Source organism: Erinaceus europaeus, chromosome 17, assembly GCF_950295315.1.
Source record: "Erinaceus europaeus chromosome 17, mEriEur2.1, whole genome shotgun sequence".
Lineage (NCBI taxonomy): Eukaryota > Metazoa > Chordata > Mammalia > Eulipotyphla > Erinaceidae > Erinaceus > Erinaceus europaeus.
Window position 1 is genome coordinate 78,243,985 of NC_080178.1, and position 17,573 is coordinate 78,261,557.

At 49.9% G+C, this 17,573-nt stretch overlaps 1 protein-coding gene across 5 annotated transcripts in view; it reads right to left on the bottom strand.

The window, feature by feature from the left end:
• TEAD1 (TEA domain transcription factor 1) overlaps nt 1–17,573 on the bottom strand; it is an 83,115-nt gene that overhangs the window by 40,193 nt on the left and 25,349 nt on the right. The window lies entirely within an intron of this gene.

A 17,573-nucleotide genomic window follows, 5' to 3' on the forward strand; every position in this document is an offset into this window, starting at 1 on the left:
AGTCCTGGAATACAACCCTGAACACGTCTTTGCCTTGAACAAGATGAAGGAGCCATGCAAGACTGTAACAGCCGAGAGAGAGAGTTGGGGGGGGGGGAGCATGATGACTGTTATCTCTTACTGACAAGGGAAGATACTTTTCCAAGTACCTCACACAAAAAGTTGTTTGGGGGCAGGCGGTGATGCACCTGGTTGAGCACGCGTTATTACAATGCACAAGGACCTGGGTTCGAGCCCCTGGTCCCCACCTGCAGGCGGAAAAGCTTTGCGAGTGGTGAAGCAGGACTGCAGGTATCTCTCTGTCTCTCTCCCTCCCTATCTCTCTCTTCCGTCTTAATTTCTGGCTGTCTCTATCCAATAAACAGAAATTTAAAAAAAAACAGCAAAGCCATGCTAAGTCACTTACCTAATACATAAAGCCCTTTCCTCTCTCTACAGTGACCGTAAAGGAGTGTGTACAGACTACAAGTTTTTACCCATTAATACTCATGCCTGGGCTCCACTCAGACTCTATTAGAATCACGGAGAGGGAGACACTCTGGCCTAGACTGTACTCCACATCTTCCACTTGTGACGAAACGGTCCCGGTCCCTAATGCGGCGCAGAAAAAAGCTGTTCAGAGATTTCCCAAGTGGACAGAAATCAACGACCCCTGGCCCTGCCTACCTAACAGCCCCGAGTCACTCTGCAAGTTAATCCCACAGGAAATGAGAGGTTCCCAAATTAAACCAGGCTTGAGCACAGCTGCCTTCCAGGCATCCCGAATACTTCTGCTGAAGAGGATGGAGCCCAGTGTCAGGCTACTCAAACAGGACTTAGGGTGCCCATTCCACATCACCCACGACACAGGGGAGACACCTCTCAAACAGGGAAAGTAATGACTCCTGCCTCCTAAGGCCGCTCTAGGGTCTAGATGAAGCACTGCGTACAGGAGACTTCGCCGAGACTCGTGATGCAACAGACACATGACAAGTGCGGAGTGTTTTTACAAAGTCTCTCTTCTCTAAGGCCCACAGTGCAGATCAGCATAGGAGGTGGCACAGAAACAGAGCAAAGGGGGCGTCGGGCGGTAGCGCAGCGGGTTGAGCGCACGTGGCGCAAAGCGCAAGGACCAGCATAAGGATCCTGGTTCAAACCCCCCGGCTCCCCACCTGCAGGGGGGTCGCTTCACAAGCGGCGAAGCAGGGCTGCAGGTGTCTGTCTTTCTCTCCCCCTCTGTCTTCCTCTCCTCTCTCCATTTCTCTCTGTCCTATCCAACAGCGTCATCAATAACAAGAACAGTAATAACTACAACAACAATAAAACAACAAGGGCAACAAAAGGGAATAAATAAATATTAAAAAAAAAAAAAAAAGAAAAGCAGCAGAGCAAAAGGATTTGAAAGTGCGTGGTCCTAACTTTGATCCCTGGCACTGTTTATGCCAGAGTGGTCCTCTGCCTCCCTGTCTTTCTCATGAATAAATTCTAAAAATAAATAAATAAACACACACTGCCTTAACAAGTGCTAAACTGTACATGACACTTCTGAAGTTGGCGTTCACTCTGCGGTCCTCCAGACTCACTTGGGTCACAAAACTGTTATCTTCTGAGGAAGTGGGTTAACTCTGTGACCTGCTACCCATGTGGTGACTCTCTGGCTGTTTTGCCCAAAGGCAGAAAGTCCGACACCTGACTCAAAGCCTGACAATCACATATATGGGGACTGGGACCAGGGCCCCACATGTTCTGGGAGATGGCTACCCTCCTCATCTTTCAGCACTGCAGTGGTAGTGCTAGATCCCAGGGCAGAAGGAAAGAATCTCTCTGTGTGAGTTCTCTCTGCTGCCAGTAAGGAAGCATTAGACACACGTAACCAAGAGCTGGGAACAAGTGGTGAAGCATATCCAACATCTCAATGCAGCTCCTCTCCTAATCAGCTTTTCCAAGACTGTGGGTCCTTACTGTGCCTCAGGGTAAGAGACACAGATACGCCCCTACTGCCACAGCGAGGTGGTACCGTGGACAAGATGTTGGACTCTCAAGCATGAGGTCCTGGGGTTGATCCCTGGCACCACATGTGCTGGGTGTCCTGAAACTCTAGTCTCTTATTTAATAAGTATTTCATGAGGGCCAGGCAGTGATGCCTTGGGTTAAGGGGACATAGTGCAAAGTGCAAGGACTGGCACTTTGGATCCCGGTTCGAGACCCCTGCCCGCTCCTACCTGTAGGGCTACTGTCGCTTCGCAAGCACTGAAGCAGGTCTGCAAGTGTCTGTCTTTCTATCTTTGTCTTCACCCCTCTCTTGATTTCTCTATGTCCTATCCAATATCAGCAACAAAAACGGTAACAATAATGGGAAAAAGATGGCCACCAGGAGCAGTGGATTCACAGTGCAGGCACTGAACCCCAGCAATAACCCTGGAGGCAATAAATAAATAAATATTTCCTCTATAAACAAATCTTAGGAAGACCTTGTACCTACAAAGTGCTGTGCACGATGCAGTGTTTACAGTGGTGACCTAGACTAACCCTCACTTTCATTAACAATTTGCTGTAGGTGGGTTTTATTAAAATAATTGCACAGATGAGGAAACAGAAGCATCGAGATGAAAGGACCTCCCTGAGGTCACGGATCCAGGAATAGTTCTGAAGTTGAGAATAAAGCTTGGCGCTCTCAATGCCACAAACAAAGGCCACGTTGTCTAGAAGAAAACGCCAAGACCCAAGTCAGCTCAGGTTGGCTTCTTTTTTTTTCTTTTCTTTTTTTCTGCAGGCTGTTGAGGGGTTGGGAGGTGGGAGGGAACGGGGGCAATGATGACGACAATGTCAAAGTATGTGTTTTCAAAAGTCTAAGAAGTTCAACTAGAATTCGGGACAAATCAAATGAGTCATCCCTAAATCTGCAAGTTTTCAAAAGCTTCTATTTTGAGGGAGTTACCTTTGTGCCCAAGAGGCGGGCAGGCTACCCCCTGCCAAAGGAAGTCAGACAGGGGCCTTCTCCAAGGCTGGTGACCTGAAACCCAACCCTGACTGCTGGCATCTGGGCAGCTGCCCTCCCACCAGGAGGTGACTCTGTTTCTAAATATACAGAGGACTGAGGGAGGTGTCTTGGAGACCACAACCTGGAGACAAACAGACCTTCCTCTCCCCTTAATTCAACGTGAGTAGTTCAGGAATCACTCTGCTTTCCAAATTCAGAAGTACCTGATGTACCTGGCCTCCAGTTTTAATGAAATGAAAGCTATTTGGAGAGGCAGACCACTACTTCCCATTCTGTCACTTCCCTGCAATCAGGGACGTCCTCCCCCTGCTCCAAACTAAAGGTGGAACACAAAACCAAGAAAAGTCAATTCTATAGGGCACAGGAATAATACTTTAAAAATAACAATCACCGGGAGTCGGGCGGTAGCGCAGTGGGTTGAGCGCACGTGGAGTGAAGCGCAAGGACCAGTATAAGGATCCTGGTTCGAGCCCCCGGCTCCCCACCTGCAGGGGAGTCGCTTCACAGGCAGTGAAGCAGGTCTGCAGGTGTCTGTCTTTCTCTTCCCCTCTCTGTCTTCCCCTCCTCTCTCCATTTCTCTCTGTCCTACCCAACAATGACGACATAAATAACTACAACAATAAAACAAGCGCAACAAAAGGAAATAATTTTTTTTTCTATTTTTTTTTTTTCCTCCAGGGTTACTGCTGGGCTCGGTGCCTGCATCATGAATCCACCGCTCCTGGAGGCCATTTTTCCCCCTTTTTGTTGCCCTAGTTGTTGCAGCCTCGTTGCGGTTATTATTGCCATTGTTGACGTTGCTTTGTTGTTGGATAGGACAGAGAGAAATGGAGAGAGGAGGGGAAGACAGAGAGAGAGGGGAGAGAAAGACAGACACCTGCAGACCTGCTTCACCGCCCGTGAAGCGACTCCCCTGCAGGTGGGGAGTCGGGGGCTCGAACCGGGATCCTTACGCAGGTCCCTGCGCTTTGCGCCACGTGCGCTTAACCCACTGCGCCACCGCCCGACTCCCATAAATATATTTTTTTAATTTCCTAAAATAAAAAATAAATAAAAAGAAGTCAATAGCTAAAGCCTAGTTGTGATGGGTGGAGATAAGCTGCCCTGTGTAGCAATATTTGTAAGATATCCTATGTAGCACATGTGGCAACAACACCTGAAGAAACAGCTCAAAGAGCTATAAGCAATTATCCAAAGAATTAGGGCTGACTAGTGGGGAACCCTGGTGCCTCCCGTGTGGTTCAGCCTGGCCTACATGCGGAGTTAATCCATTGCCGTTTTCAGTGAAATAAACATTCAGTGGGAAATATACTGGCCTATTGGGGAGTTTCCTGAGGAAGGAAGAGAACTGTACAAAGGGAAACAAAACATCCCGAGCCGGGCTTTCAGATGTGCTTCTTCTTTCTTTCTTTCTTTTGCCTCCAGGGTGACTGCTGGGGCTCCGTGCAGGAATCCACTGCTCCTGGAGGCTATTTTTTTCCCCTTTTATTGCCCTCGTTTTTTTTAATCATTGTTGTGGTTATTATTATTGTTGCTATTGATGTCATTGTTGTGGGATAGGACAGAGAGAAATGGAGAGAGGAGGGGAAGACAGAGAGGGGGAAAGAAAGACAGACACCTGCAGACCTGCTTCACCGCCTGTGAGGCGACTCCCCTGCAGGTGGGGAGCCGGGGGGCTCGAACCGGGATTCTTACGCCGGTCCCTGCGCTTTGCGCCACGTGCGCTTAACCCGCTGCGCTACCCTCGTTGAGATGTTTATTATTCTGGCTGGGCCGCGGTTCCATTCCACGCAAAGGGCACTTGGAGGCAGACCAGAGAGCTTTCCGAAGGCTCAGATATGCAGAGAGCTGGGCCCCCGGAGTCGGGGTGCTGTTCTGCCTGCAGGGCTCACTGCAAAGACAGATGGGAAAGATCCGGCAGTGTCACTGCACCGACTCTGCATCAAACACGGCCTCCGTTCTCACTCAGGGCCGGGCCCCACTTTCTCTTCCCGCTCCGACTTAGGGCAGCTGCAAACCAGTGGTGACGACGGGATACGTCACCTTGAAAACGCAACCGAGTTGAGTCTTTGCTTTTCTCCCCTCGCATGGAGCTTGAAGGAACCAGACCAACCAGAAAGAGAAGGACGAATGTCGGATGATCCCACTCGGAGATGGAAGTTGAAAAATCAGAACAGGAAGGAAAACAGAAAGCAGAGCTTGGACGGGAGCCGGTGCACTGCACCAAAGTCAGGGACTCGGGGTGGCTGGGGGGGAGAGTTGACGTCCCGGAACAGGATGGCGGAGGACCCCAGGGGTGGGCGGTGGCTGAGAGTGTTATGTGGAAAACTGACAAATGTTATACATGTATAAACTACTGGCAATTATAAACCACTAGTCCCCATAAAGAAAAAATAATAAACAACTCAGAAGGGTATATATATATATATATATATATATAGATTTCACTTTTGTTTAGCTTTTGTTTAGCTTTCCCGGTGGTGTAAGGGACTCTCCTCCTGGTCCAAATCTAGGTACCATTTTCTTTTTTTCTTTTTTTTTAATATTTATTTTCTCTTTTTGTTGCCTTTTTTATATTATTATTGTTGTTGTAGTTATTGATGTTGTCGTTGTTGGATAGGACAGAGAGAAATGGAAATGGACAGAAGGGAAGACGGAGAGGGGGAGAGAAAGACAGACACCTGCAGACCTGCTTCACCGCCTGTGAAGCGACTCCCCTGCAGGTGGGGAGCCGGGGGCTCGAACCGGGATCCTTACACCGGTCCTTGCACTTTGCGCCACGTGCGCCTAACCCGCTGCGCTACTGCCCGACCCCCTCCCCATTTTCTTTTTTTTAAGAATTTTTTTTTTTGCCTCCAGCGTGATTGCTGGGGCTCAGTGCCTGCACTATGAATCCACTGCTCCTGGAGGCTATTTTTTTTCCCCTTTCATTGCCCTTGTAGTTTATTGTGTTACTATTATTGTGTTACTGCTGTCGTTGTTGTTGGATAGGACAGAGAGAAATGGACAGAGGAGGGAAGGACAGAGAGGGGGAGAGAAAGACAGACACTTGCAGACCTGCTTCACCGCCTGTGAAACGACTCCCCTGCAGGTGGGGAGCTGGAGGCTCGAACCAGGATCCTTACTACGGCCCTTGCGCTTGGCGCCATGGATTTTTTTTTTTTTTTTTTTTAACATATTCTACTCCAGAGACCTCTGATGAGGCATTTTTCCCTTGTGTGGAAAAGTCCTTCTTGCTCTCCTAGAAAAGCCCCATCTCTTGCACTACACTCCCTGACCTGAAGAGGGCAAGCTTTCCCTAAACTTGCTGCAAGAATTACAAGTATTTGAAGAACGCAGGACAAACTTGAAAAATTATTGCTGTCAAGTAATACCAAGAAGAAAAACTGGAATCCACCTAGGAATTTAAATAAGTCAAGGGGGAAAACTCCTGTGAAGAGATGCTAATGCAGCAGCCGGAACAGAACAAGGAGGAACCACCCATCTGCACCGGCTTTGGGTCCCAGCTTCCTGAACTCTCTGGTTAGACACCTGTGAAGGGGGGACGGGGACTGGGAGGAGCTGCAGGACCAAGCAAAGAGGCCAGTAAGTTCTGTGTCGGGGCACTAGGGAAAGGAGGAGGTGAGGCCTACCCAACGAAGTGGAGAATGGGGGGTCCGGCGGTGGTGCGGCGGGTTAAGCGCATGTGGTGCAAAGCGCAGGGACCGGCGGAAGGATCCCGGTTCGAGCCCCCGGCTCCCCACCTGCAGGGGAGTCGCTTCACAGGCGGTGAAGCAAGTCTGCAGCTGTCTGTCTTTCTCTCCCCTCTCTGTCTTCCCCTCCTCTCTCCATTTCTCTCTGTGCTGTCTAACAACGACGACATCAATAACAACAATAAGTACAACAACAGTGAGAAACAACAAGGGCAACAGAAGGGAAAATAAATAAATAATGTTAAAAAAAAATGGAGACTGAGGAGTCAGGCTGTATAGTGCAGCAGGTTGAGCGCACATGGCGCCAAGCGCAAGGGCCGGCTTAAGGATCCCGGTTCGAGCCCCCGGCTCCCCACCTGCAGGGGAGTCGCTTCCCAGGCGGTGAAGCAGGTCTGCAGGTGTCTGTCTTTCTCTCCCCCTCTCTCTGTCTTCCCCTCCTCTCTCCATGTCTCTCTGTCCTATCCCACAACGACATCAATAATAACTACAACAATAAAACACCAAAGGCAGCAAAAGGGAATAAAATAAATAAATATTAAAAAAAGAAGAAGAACTGGAGAGTGGATGAAGCCAGCTCGCTCCTCAACTAACAGCTCAGCTCCAAGGCGCCTGGCTACTTGGGACCATCATCCCCTTGTGGAATTTTCTTGAGAAAGTCATTGAAAACAAAGAAACAAGGAGCATTTGGGGGCCTTCCCTGCTGGGATGTCCAAACAGGACGCAGCATCCTCACCTCCAGACCCGACCCACTCTAGGCCCTCACTTCCCTCATCACCACAGAGGGTGCCTGTTTTCTTAGAAAGAGGTGTGTCTTTCCCAGGGAGTCACAGCTGTAAGCCCCTCACCAGGCCCCTCACCAGGCCCCCGCCCGGCCCCCGCCCGGCACAGGAGCAGTGGCAGTGAGACTCTGACCCGCCAAGGAAAGCGGATGGGGCCTAGCTGGGGCCTCTGTGAAGCGTCTCTAAAACTCGGATTTCCAGCTGCTTTCAATTGCCTGGAGCCCAAATGTTAACGAAGAAAAAGACTCAGTGCCCAGAGCAGCTCAGACACGCAGAGAGAGAGAGAGAGAGAGAGAGAGGGAGGGAGAGAGAGAGCCAGCAACCCACCACTGCCGCTGCTCTTGGGTGTGGCTGGGCAGGGGATGAATCGCCAGGGAGAGGCTGTAGGAGGGCTTGGGGAAAACGCGCACACCACGGCCAGCAGGTAACACCGTGCGCAGGTAACACCGGAGAGGAACACGAATGCTCATCAGAGCAGCCAAGGCCTTTCTCGAAGAACGTGGATTGGTTGACTAAGCTGTCCTGGTTGCTCATTTATTTGAAAAATATATTACTGGATAGAGACAGAAATTGAGAAAGGGGGGGTGATAGAGAGAGAGAAAGAGAGACAGGGGGACACCCGCAGCCCTGCTTCACCATTCGTGAAGCTTTCCCCCTGCAGGTGGGGACCAAGGGCTTGAACCTGGGTCCTCGTGCGCTGTGATGTGTGCGCCTAACCAGGTGCGCCGCCACCTGGCCCCCTTCTAATCATTTATTAATTCCAGGTTTGTGAGGCTGCAGTCACGGCAGGGGTTGGGTGGGGGGAGCGAGAATCCAGGCTTAGCTGCTTTCTCGCTCTGTGGCCGGAGGCAAGTTGCCTCACCTTTCTGGGCCTTGGCTGCCTTCTCTGAATACAGGGGTGACACCTGGCCTGCTCCTCTCGGGGCTCAACAGGACGCTCTGGTGAAGCAGGAACTGTGGGCAGTCCCTGTGAGCCCTGTGATCTGAGGTTCCCATGGCAGCCCTGTCAGGGCAAAGAAAGGTAGCTCTTCTCTGAGGACCAGAGAGCAGGTCTGCCCAAATAGCTGTCGACATAAACAGGGAGGTGGTCACACTCAGAGATGAACTGACTGCTCCACAGGGCTGGACGCTGCTCCCCAGAACTCGGCCCTTTCCCATCCTGTCTAAGACGCAGACTACTCCTGAGAGCACGGCTTTTAGTTGCCTTCTGATCATTTCCTTCTTGCTTCTACTTAACCAGCTCCCTCTCCCTCTCCCCATTCTCCCCACCCCCAAGCCTTAAGCTTCTCCAATCTCATATTTCCTTAGAGGTGCACTGGCCAGTTTCCAAAACGGTCAGGATTTATGGTCTGACAGAGGAATGAAAGATGCGGTAAAGACATGCGAATGGGGAGTCAGGCGGTAGCGCAGCGGGTTAAGTGCACGTGGCGCAACGCGCAAAGGTCGGTGTGAGGATCCCAGTTCGAGCCCCCAGCTCCCCACCTGCGGGGGGGGTCATTTCACAGGTGGTGAAGCAGGTCTGCAGGTGTCTGTCTTTCTCTCCCCCTCTCTGTCTTCCCTATCTCTCTCCATTTCTCTCTGTCCTGTCTAACAATGAGTGACATCAATAACAACAGTAATAACCACAATAAAACAGCAAGGGAAAATAAATAAAAATATAAAATTTTTTTTTAAAAGACATGCGAATGGACTCATCTTTGGTCTCCTGCTTGACCAGCTTCCTGTATGGAAAGAGAGTTACCCCATGGGTGTGTCTGCAGAATTTCTGTGCAGGCCCTTACTGCACTGTGAGAACTGGGGGGCCCTTGGGCACTGAAAGTGCTGACTCACTCCCCTACGTCCAGGACCCACACCACTGGGCTAGTCCAGTCACTTAAGAAATAAAGTGGGGGTTAAGTGCACATGGCATGATCGCAAGGACCGACGTAAGGATCCCGGTTCGAGCCCCAGGCTCCCTACTTGCAGGGGGCGTCGCTTCACAAAGTGGTGAAGCAGGTCTGCAGGTGTCTTTCTCTCCTCCTGTTTGCCCACACTCTCTCCATTTCTCTTTGTCCTGTCCAACAACAACAGTTGTAACAACAACCACAATAGCAACAAAATGAGAAAAATGGCCTCCAGGAGCCGTGGATTCGCAGTGCTGGCACTGAGCCCCAGCGATAACCCTGGAGGCAAAAAGAAAGCTAGAAGGAAGGAAGGAAGGAAGGAAGGAAGGAAGGAAGGAAGGAAGGAAGGAAGGAAGGAGGGAAGGAGGGAAGGAGGGAAGGAGGGAAGGAAGCCTAGGTCACTCCAGTGGGAAAGCCACTTGGTTCCTGGAGGAAGTGGCATTATATGAGCCTAGACGGACACCCTTTGGGAACTCTCTCCTCCTCTGGAGTCCAAATTCAGAGTTTCCTTTGTCCAGGATTCCAATCACCTTCCTTCACCAGTAACCCAGTAACAAGCACTGCTGCTACTCGCCCTTCCCAGGTACAAAAGACCCTTACAAAAAATTCTTATTGAAGCCTCCTTCCTCAAATTCCTCAAAGCATGAGTTCTGGATTCAGACCACTGTCTTTTTTTTTTTCTTTTTCTTTCTTTCTTTCTTTTTTTTTTTTTGCTTCCAGGATTAGTGCTGGGGCCTGGTGCCTGCATGACTAGGAACCCACTGCTCCTAGAGACTATCTTTTTCCACTGTTGCTGCTGCTCTTGGATAGGACAGAGAGAAATTGAGAGGGGGAGAGAGAGACACACCTGCAGACCTGCTTCACTGCTTGTGATGAGACTCCCCCTCCGCAGGTGGGGAGCCGGGGGCTCAAACCGGGATCCTTGTGCTTCATACTGTATGCGCTTAACCTGGTGTGCTACCGTCCGGCCCCCACCACTGTCATTTTTTATGAGCTATATCCCGGGACGGACTTGAACTCTGAGTCTCTCTGTTTCCAATACCCATTTTAACACGTTTAATTTTTTAAAAAATTATCTTTATTTATTGGACAGAGACAGAAATCGAGAGGAAAGGGGGTGAAAGAGAGGGAGAAGACAGAGACCACCCGCAGCCCTGCTTCACCACTCACAAAAGCTTTCCCCTTGCAGGTGGGGACTGGAGGCTTGAACCCGAGTCCTTGAGCATTGTAACGTGTGCTCAACCAGATGCACCACCACCTGGCCCCCAAATGAGCCAATTTAATTTCGTCCCTACGATGCCTCTCCTCTCTGTCATGTCCTTGGTGCCCTGTGCTCATTACCCGGGCCAGTTAACGTCCCGTTCTGACCTCTAACACACCCCGGCTGTCGGCTCCCTGACACACACGCCAGGTCACATCTTCTCGGGAGGAGACGCGTCCCTATCAGGCTCTGTCTGCATGAGCATCTCCTCCGCACCACGTCAGCTGACGCCAGTGGCAGGGCGCTCGCTACTTCAGTGGGGTAGGAGTCTGGGAAGGGAAGTTGATCTCATGCTTTTATTCTAGACTGTGGACCTTCACGTCTAGCTATCTGGCCATGTGAAATCTGCTACCTTATTTAAAAAGGCAGACAGACAACAACAACAACAACAAAACCGAATTCAAAAGATACCCTGGCTCCCAGCTGAGTCTCAGCAGTGCCCAAGCCACGTGGTGAGCAGATCATGCCAGCCTGATCTCATGTAGCTGTGCCCTGCTTCCCTGCTCCATCACGACAAGACAAATCTCCCACAGGTGGTGGGAACTGAGACCCCTGGGGCCTAGTGGTGGTGCACCTGGCTAAGTGCAGGCTTTACCATGCACAAGTACCCAGGTTCAAGCCCCCAGTCTCTACCTGCAAAGGGGAGGGGCACTTCATGAGTGGCGAAGTAGAGCTGTGGGTCTCTTCTCTCTCTGTCTGTCTGTCTCTCTCTCTTTTGCCTCCAGGGTTATTGCTGGGGCTTTGTGCCTGCACTACGAGTCCACTGCTCCTGGCGGCCACTTTTTCCCCCTTTCTTATTCTATTCAACAAGACAGAGAGAAACTGAGAGGGGAAGGGAAAATAGAGAGGAAAAGGAAAGACAGACACCTACAGACCTGGGTCATCACTTGTGAAGCCTCCCCCTGAAGGTGGGGAGAGGGGGCTCAAACCTGGATCCTTAAGCCTGGTATTATGTGCACCACTGCCCGGCCCCTGGTGTCTCTCTGTTTCACCCACACACACACACACACACACACACAAACACTTTCTCTCTATTCTATCAAGTAAAATAAAGAAAAAAAGGAATTCAGATCCCAGATCCCCTTGATCCACGAGGATCGGCATTTGCCCCTGGGGCAGTTCAGGTGGGCTAGTCTTTACTTCTCTAGCTAAAGCCTCCTCACAAGATCCAGAGGCACAGGGTAGGGACGGAGCTCAAAGGAAAACAAGGCCAGCCTGCTGCTGGGAAGGAAGGCCCTTCTAGGTTCACCCGGACTCAGGAGCTCACGCTGTGGAGGAACGTCTTTATTTCTTCAAAATCCCCGTGAAATGGGTACGTGAACAGAGTGAAGAGGACTGTGGCACAGCCGCTTGCTGGTGTTGGATCTTGGTGCTTTGGCTTCACGGCGTTGGGCCTTTCTCTCTCTTTACTGATTCTTCAAGATCTAAAGAGAACGATCTTCTGGTTTCATTCTCCCCACCCGAGGCCTCCTTTCTCTAACTTTGTTCTGGTAACTCCAACCTAAGCAAACCCTCATGCATTCTCTCTCTCTCTCTCTCTCTTTTTCTTTTTTTTAAAATATTTATTTACTATTTATTCCCCTTTGTTGCTCTTGTTTTATTGTTGTTGTTATTACTGATGTCGTCGTTGTTGGACGATCCTTCCTAGCCGACTGAATCCACATGGATCCCAGTCACTTTCAAAGCCAGCAACAAGCAGCTCCTGAAAGCTTTCAACCTGACCTGTTGACTGGCTACGGAAGAAGGGCAAACGCTAGAAGAAGAAGAAGTCGTTGTTGGACAGGACAGAGAGAAATGGAGAGAGGAGGGGAAGACAGAGAGGGGGAGAGAAAGACAGACACCTGCAGACCTGCTTCACCGCCTGTGAAGCGACTCCCCTGCAGGTGGGGAGCGGGGGGCTCGAACAGGGATCCTTAAGCCTGTCCTTACGCTTGGCACCACGTGTGCTTAACCCACTGCGCGACCGCCCGACTCCCTGTCTCGTTTTTCTTAACATCTTATTACTGATTTAATATTGATTCACAAAGTTACAAGGTAACGGGGGTATAATTCTGCTCTGTCCCCACCACCGGAGTTCTGTATTCCCATTCCTTCCACTGTAAGCTACAGCAGTTCTCAAAAAGTCACAGGTATGGGTTAACTATTATTTCTGCAACTGTCCGTCTATATTGGGGAGAGGGGAGATTCCACAAAGCTTTATCAGGAAAACAACCCTTCCACGCCACATTCTCATCCCCACCCACACAGCAGCTTCAGTCTACAGTCCAGCAGCTGCTGTTTTACCTGAATGGAACCCAGCTTAGCTCAAGAATCGGGCCCTCATTTGGGGGGCACAGTTATTATTATTATTATTTTAAACAGCCTGATGGGTGAAGGGACCCTGCTTGCACTTAGCACTTGAAGAGCTTTGATATACGAGCTGGAAATGGTATGGGAAGAGTATTTTCGAGCATTGCTAACCACTTCTAAAATAGCCTTTGTTTTTGAGACTCCCTCCTCCTCCCTCTGCTCCCTCCTTTCTTCACCCTCTGCTGTTTTTCTCTTAGTTGCTAGTGGAGCCAAAGGTAACAGAGGGACTGGCTTGCTGGTTCTCTAACACACACAGCCAACTTGGGGAAGCGAGTGCTGGCAGCTGGTTCAGACATGATGCCGGACCGGCAGGGGCGCCCACTCCTCAGATTCATGTCTCCTTAGCCTTGAACGGTTACAGCCTGCAACTACGGCAGCTGACCAGATACTGATACAAATGGCCTTTGGCTATCGTGTCGGGACAAGGAGTCAGCCAACCTGGACCTGAATTCCCATTCCAACTGCAACTGGAAATATCCTAGTGTGAGTCGCCCCATCAGACTGAATGGGCTGTGCACTGACACCCTGACATTCACAGCGATTGGTCTGACGGCTGCCATGATAAGTCTTCAGGCGGTCATGGTACTAAGTCTTCAGGCGGTCATGGTATTCTGCCCAGTAGCCAGAAGTTTCTAGAAGAGCTAGGATTAAAACAGGTCCCCCTAGAAGTTAGGCTCTCCCCTTGACTTCCAACTATTTTTTTTTAATCTTTATTCATATATTGGCTAGAGACAGGCAAAAGTGGAGAGGAAGGGGGAGATAAAGAGGGAGAGACACCTTCAGCACTGCTTCACCACTCATGAAGCTTCCCCCCGGAGGTGGGGACTGGAGGCTTGAACCCGGGTCCTTGTGTACTGTAACATGCACTCAACTAGGTGTGTCACCATTTGCACTTGTGGGGAGAGTACAAGCAGAGGACGACACACAACAGGCCACGGCATCCGCAGCTCTCGGACAGCTACCGTTTCATAACCCTTCTGAGAAAAGAACAGAACTGCCTCCCTGGTCAGGCTGGGAGGAGGAGGACAAGACATCACTGAGGGAAACCACGCTCAGCTCATGAACGGATTTGGTTGGTGTTTGTCAGCACAACCTATCAACCCACGATTGCAATAAGCCTAAATCATCACAAAGAAAGACAGGGTGGGTGGTGGGGGGAGGGGTGGCAGGCTGGGATTGTGACGATCCAGGTGTAGACTTGAGTTTGTTTAGGGAGCTTCAACTGTTGGGCACTTTCTATAGCTTCCTTATCCAGTTCAACAGAACTGATGCTCAGTGGAGCAGCAGCACTAAATTCCAAGTACAGCAGAATGCAGGTGTGTTCAAATACACCCGCGGAGTTTATTTTAGATGACTTTGGATTTTCCTTAAAAAATTAAGGAATTTTTTGCTTAACAATTTGTTTGGCTTCGTATGTTAACTCTCTTTTCAGCCACCAGGTTCCAGATGCCATCAGGATGCCAGCAAGGCTTCCCTGGACTGACAACCCCACCAATGTGTCCTGGCGCTCCGCTTCCCCAGAGACCCACCCTACTAGGGAAAGAGAGAGGCAGACTGGGAGTATGGACCGACCAGTCAATGCCCGTGTTCAGCGGGGAAGCAATTACAGAAGCCAGACCTTCTACCTTCTACATCCCATAATGACCCTGGGTCCATGCTCCCAGAGGGATAGAGAGTGGGAAAGCTATCGGGGGAGGGGGTGGGTTATGGAGATTGGGTGGTGGGAATTGTGTGGAGTTGTACCCCTCCTACCCTATGGTTTTGTTAATTTATCCTTTCTTAAATAAAAAAAAGAAAGAACGAAAGAAAGAAAAAATTAAGGAATTTTAAAAGCAAAAATACCATAAAAGTAATGACTCTGAAGCCACAGGAAGTAATTGAGCCAAAGTAGCCATTCACATGCTACACGTGTCTCAGTGTGGCTTTGCTTTCAAAGTGCTGATAACACAGTCATGGTAACAGCTTTGTAGAAATTGTGCTTGCAGGATGAAGTGGATAGTTTATAATTTGAGAAGCTAGTCCTTCAGACACCTTCACGATTTAAGTAACTTCGGTGAGCTGGAGAGATCACATAATGATTATGCAAAAGCTATCCATGTCCAGTCCTAGGTTCAGTCCTGGGAAACTGGAAGACTACCTACCACCTAACCAACATGTCCAACAATGACAAAAGAAAGAATGAGATATTCTAGGGAGCAGGGCGGTAGTGCAGCAGGTTAAGTGCACGTGGCACAAAACTCAAGGACCGGCATAAAGATCCCGGTTCGAGCCCCCGGCTCCCCACCTGCAGGGGAGTCGCTTCACAGGCGGTGAAGCAGGTCTGCAGGTGTCTGTCTTTCTCTCCCCCTCTCTGTCTTCCCCTCCTCTCTCCATTTCTCTCTGTCCTATCCAACAACAAACAACATCAACAATGGTAATAATAACAACCACAATAAGGCTACAACAACAAGGGCAACAAAATGGAGAAAAAATGGCCTCCAGGAGCGGTGGATTCATGGTGCAGGCACTGAGCCCAGCAATAACCCTGGAGGCAAAAAAAAAAAAAAAAAAAGTAAAGAGAGAGCTATGCTCACTGAGGGAATATACAATCTAGGGTTTATCTGTTTTTTTAAATATTTATTTATTTATTCCCTTTTGTTGCCTTTGTTTTATTGTTGTTGCAGTTATTACTGTTCTTGTTATTGATGACGTTGTTGTTGGCTAGGACCGAGAGAAATGGAGAGAGGAGGGGAAGACAGAGAGGGGGAGAGAAAGACAGACACCTGCAGACCTGCTTCACCGCCTGTGAAGCGACTCCCCTGCAGGTGGGGAGCCGGGGGCTCGAACTAGGATCCTTACGCTGGTCCTTGTGCTTTGCGCCACCTGCGCTTAACCCACTGCGCTACCGCCCGACTCCCGGGATATACAATCTAAACATAAACCTCAAGAGCTCTTCAAAACTGGGGGTGGTTTAAAGTAGTGGAAAGAGTACAGAGGAAAAGCCCTGGGTTCCAATTACCAGGGAGGTGGTACAGTGGCTAGAGCGTTAGGACTAGAAGCACAAGGGTCTGAGTTTGATCCTCAGCATCGCATCTTCTGGTGTGTGTGTTCTCTCCTTTTGTATCAGTAAATAAATGTTTTATCCTGGAGCTCTGCTTCCCCAGAGCCCTGCCCCACTAGGGAAAGAGAGAGGCAGACTGGGAGTATGGATCCACCTGTCAACGCCCATGTTCAGCGGGGAAGCAATGACAGAAGCCAGACCTTCCACCTGCTGCATCCCACAATGACCCTGGGTCCACACTCCCAGAGGGATAGAGAATAGGAAAGCTATCAGGGGAGGGGATGGGATACAGAGTTCTGGTGGTGGGAATTGTGTGGAGTTGTACCCCTCTTATCCTATGGTTTTGTCAGCGTTTCCTTCTTATAAATAAAAATTTTAAAAGTATTTTACAAAAAGGGAGGGGAAAAAACCTGGGCTCTAGTCCCTCTGGTTATTAACTAATATCCATGTAAAAGCAGGTCTGGACTACAATTTCTTTGTCAATCAGGAAAACAGAATCTACTTCACCCACACTATTAGGAGAGGAAAGAAGAAAAAAAAAAGTCAACGACAAACCCCTTTTTACACAAAAAGGAGTCATTGAAACGTAACCAAGAGAAAGCAGAAGCAGAAGCAGAAGCAGAAGCAGAAGCAGAAGCAGAAGCAGGCAGGCAGGCAGGCAGGCAGACAAGAACCCCCTACACCTCGGAAAAATCAGGAATGCTAGACTCACAAGGAAAGTCTTCAAGCCATTTACCAGCACCTTTAACCACTTGAGGAGAGGAAGCCACCTCTTCTTTCCCCTGGTCTTCTGGTTTCCATGGAGCTACCTTGATGGGCCCAGCAGATCACACACACACACGCACACACGCACACGCACACGCACACGCACACACACACGCTACCTTCAGAATGCCGGAGCAGACACTCCATCAGCCTCCCAAGGCTCACACTCACAGAACTGTCCGTCGGCCACACGTGGGTTCCCCTGAGCCCCCACTCTGCTCACGGATGGTGGAAGCCCCATCCCATCCCACCATTCCAGTGGACTCTGTTCGGTATTTCAGATATGGACACCAGTCAGTGAACTCAATTGTGAGGATGGCGGCCAGATGCCAGGCGTATAGAACCCGGACCCCTGAGCCTCCACAGCCCCGAGACCAGCAGGCAGGCAGGGGTGAGCGAGAGAACATATGGGAAGGTGCCGGTGGAGAGCTCACGGACTGACTCCGGCTCCCTTCGGTTCCCGCCTTCGGCGGGCTCACCCACACACATGCGGCTCAGACTCCCAGCCAAGGAGTGGGAGTGAAACAGGTCCTGGGTCTGTCGGGTAGAACCAAGGAAGGGAGACTCACATGTGCATCAGAAGGGATGGTTCTGGCTGAGGAGCTGGGCTGAGGGGGGTTGGGTGGGGCAGGGGAGACAGAAAGGAGGAAACATGATACAGAAGCCAGATGTCAACGTCACTGGTGTTCAAGACATGATGCACTGCGCTCTGTCAAAATGCTGCTTCTTTTTTTTTTTTTTAATATTTATTTATTCCCTTTTGGTTGCCCTTGTTTTTTTTTTGTTTGTTTAATTGTCATCATTGTTGGATAGGACAGAGAGAA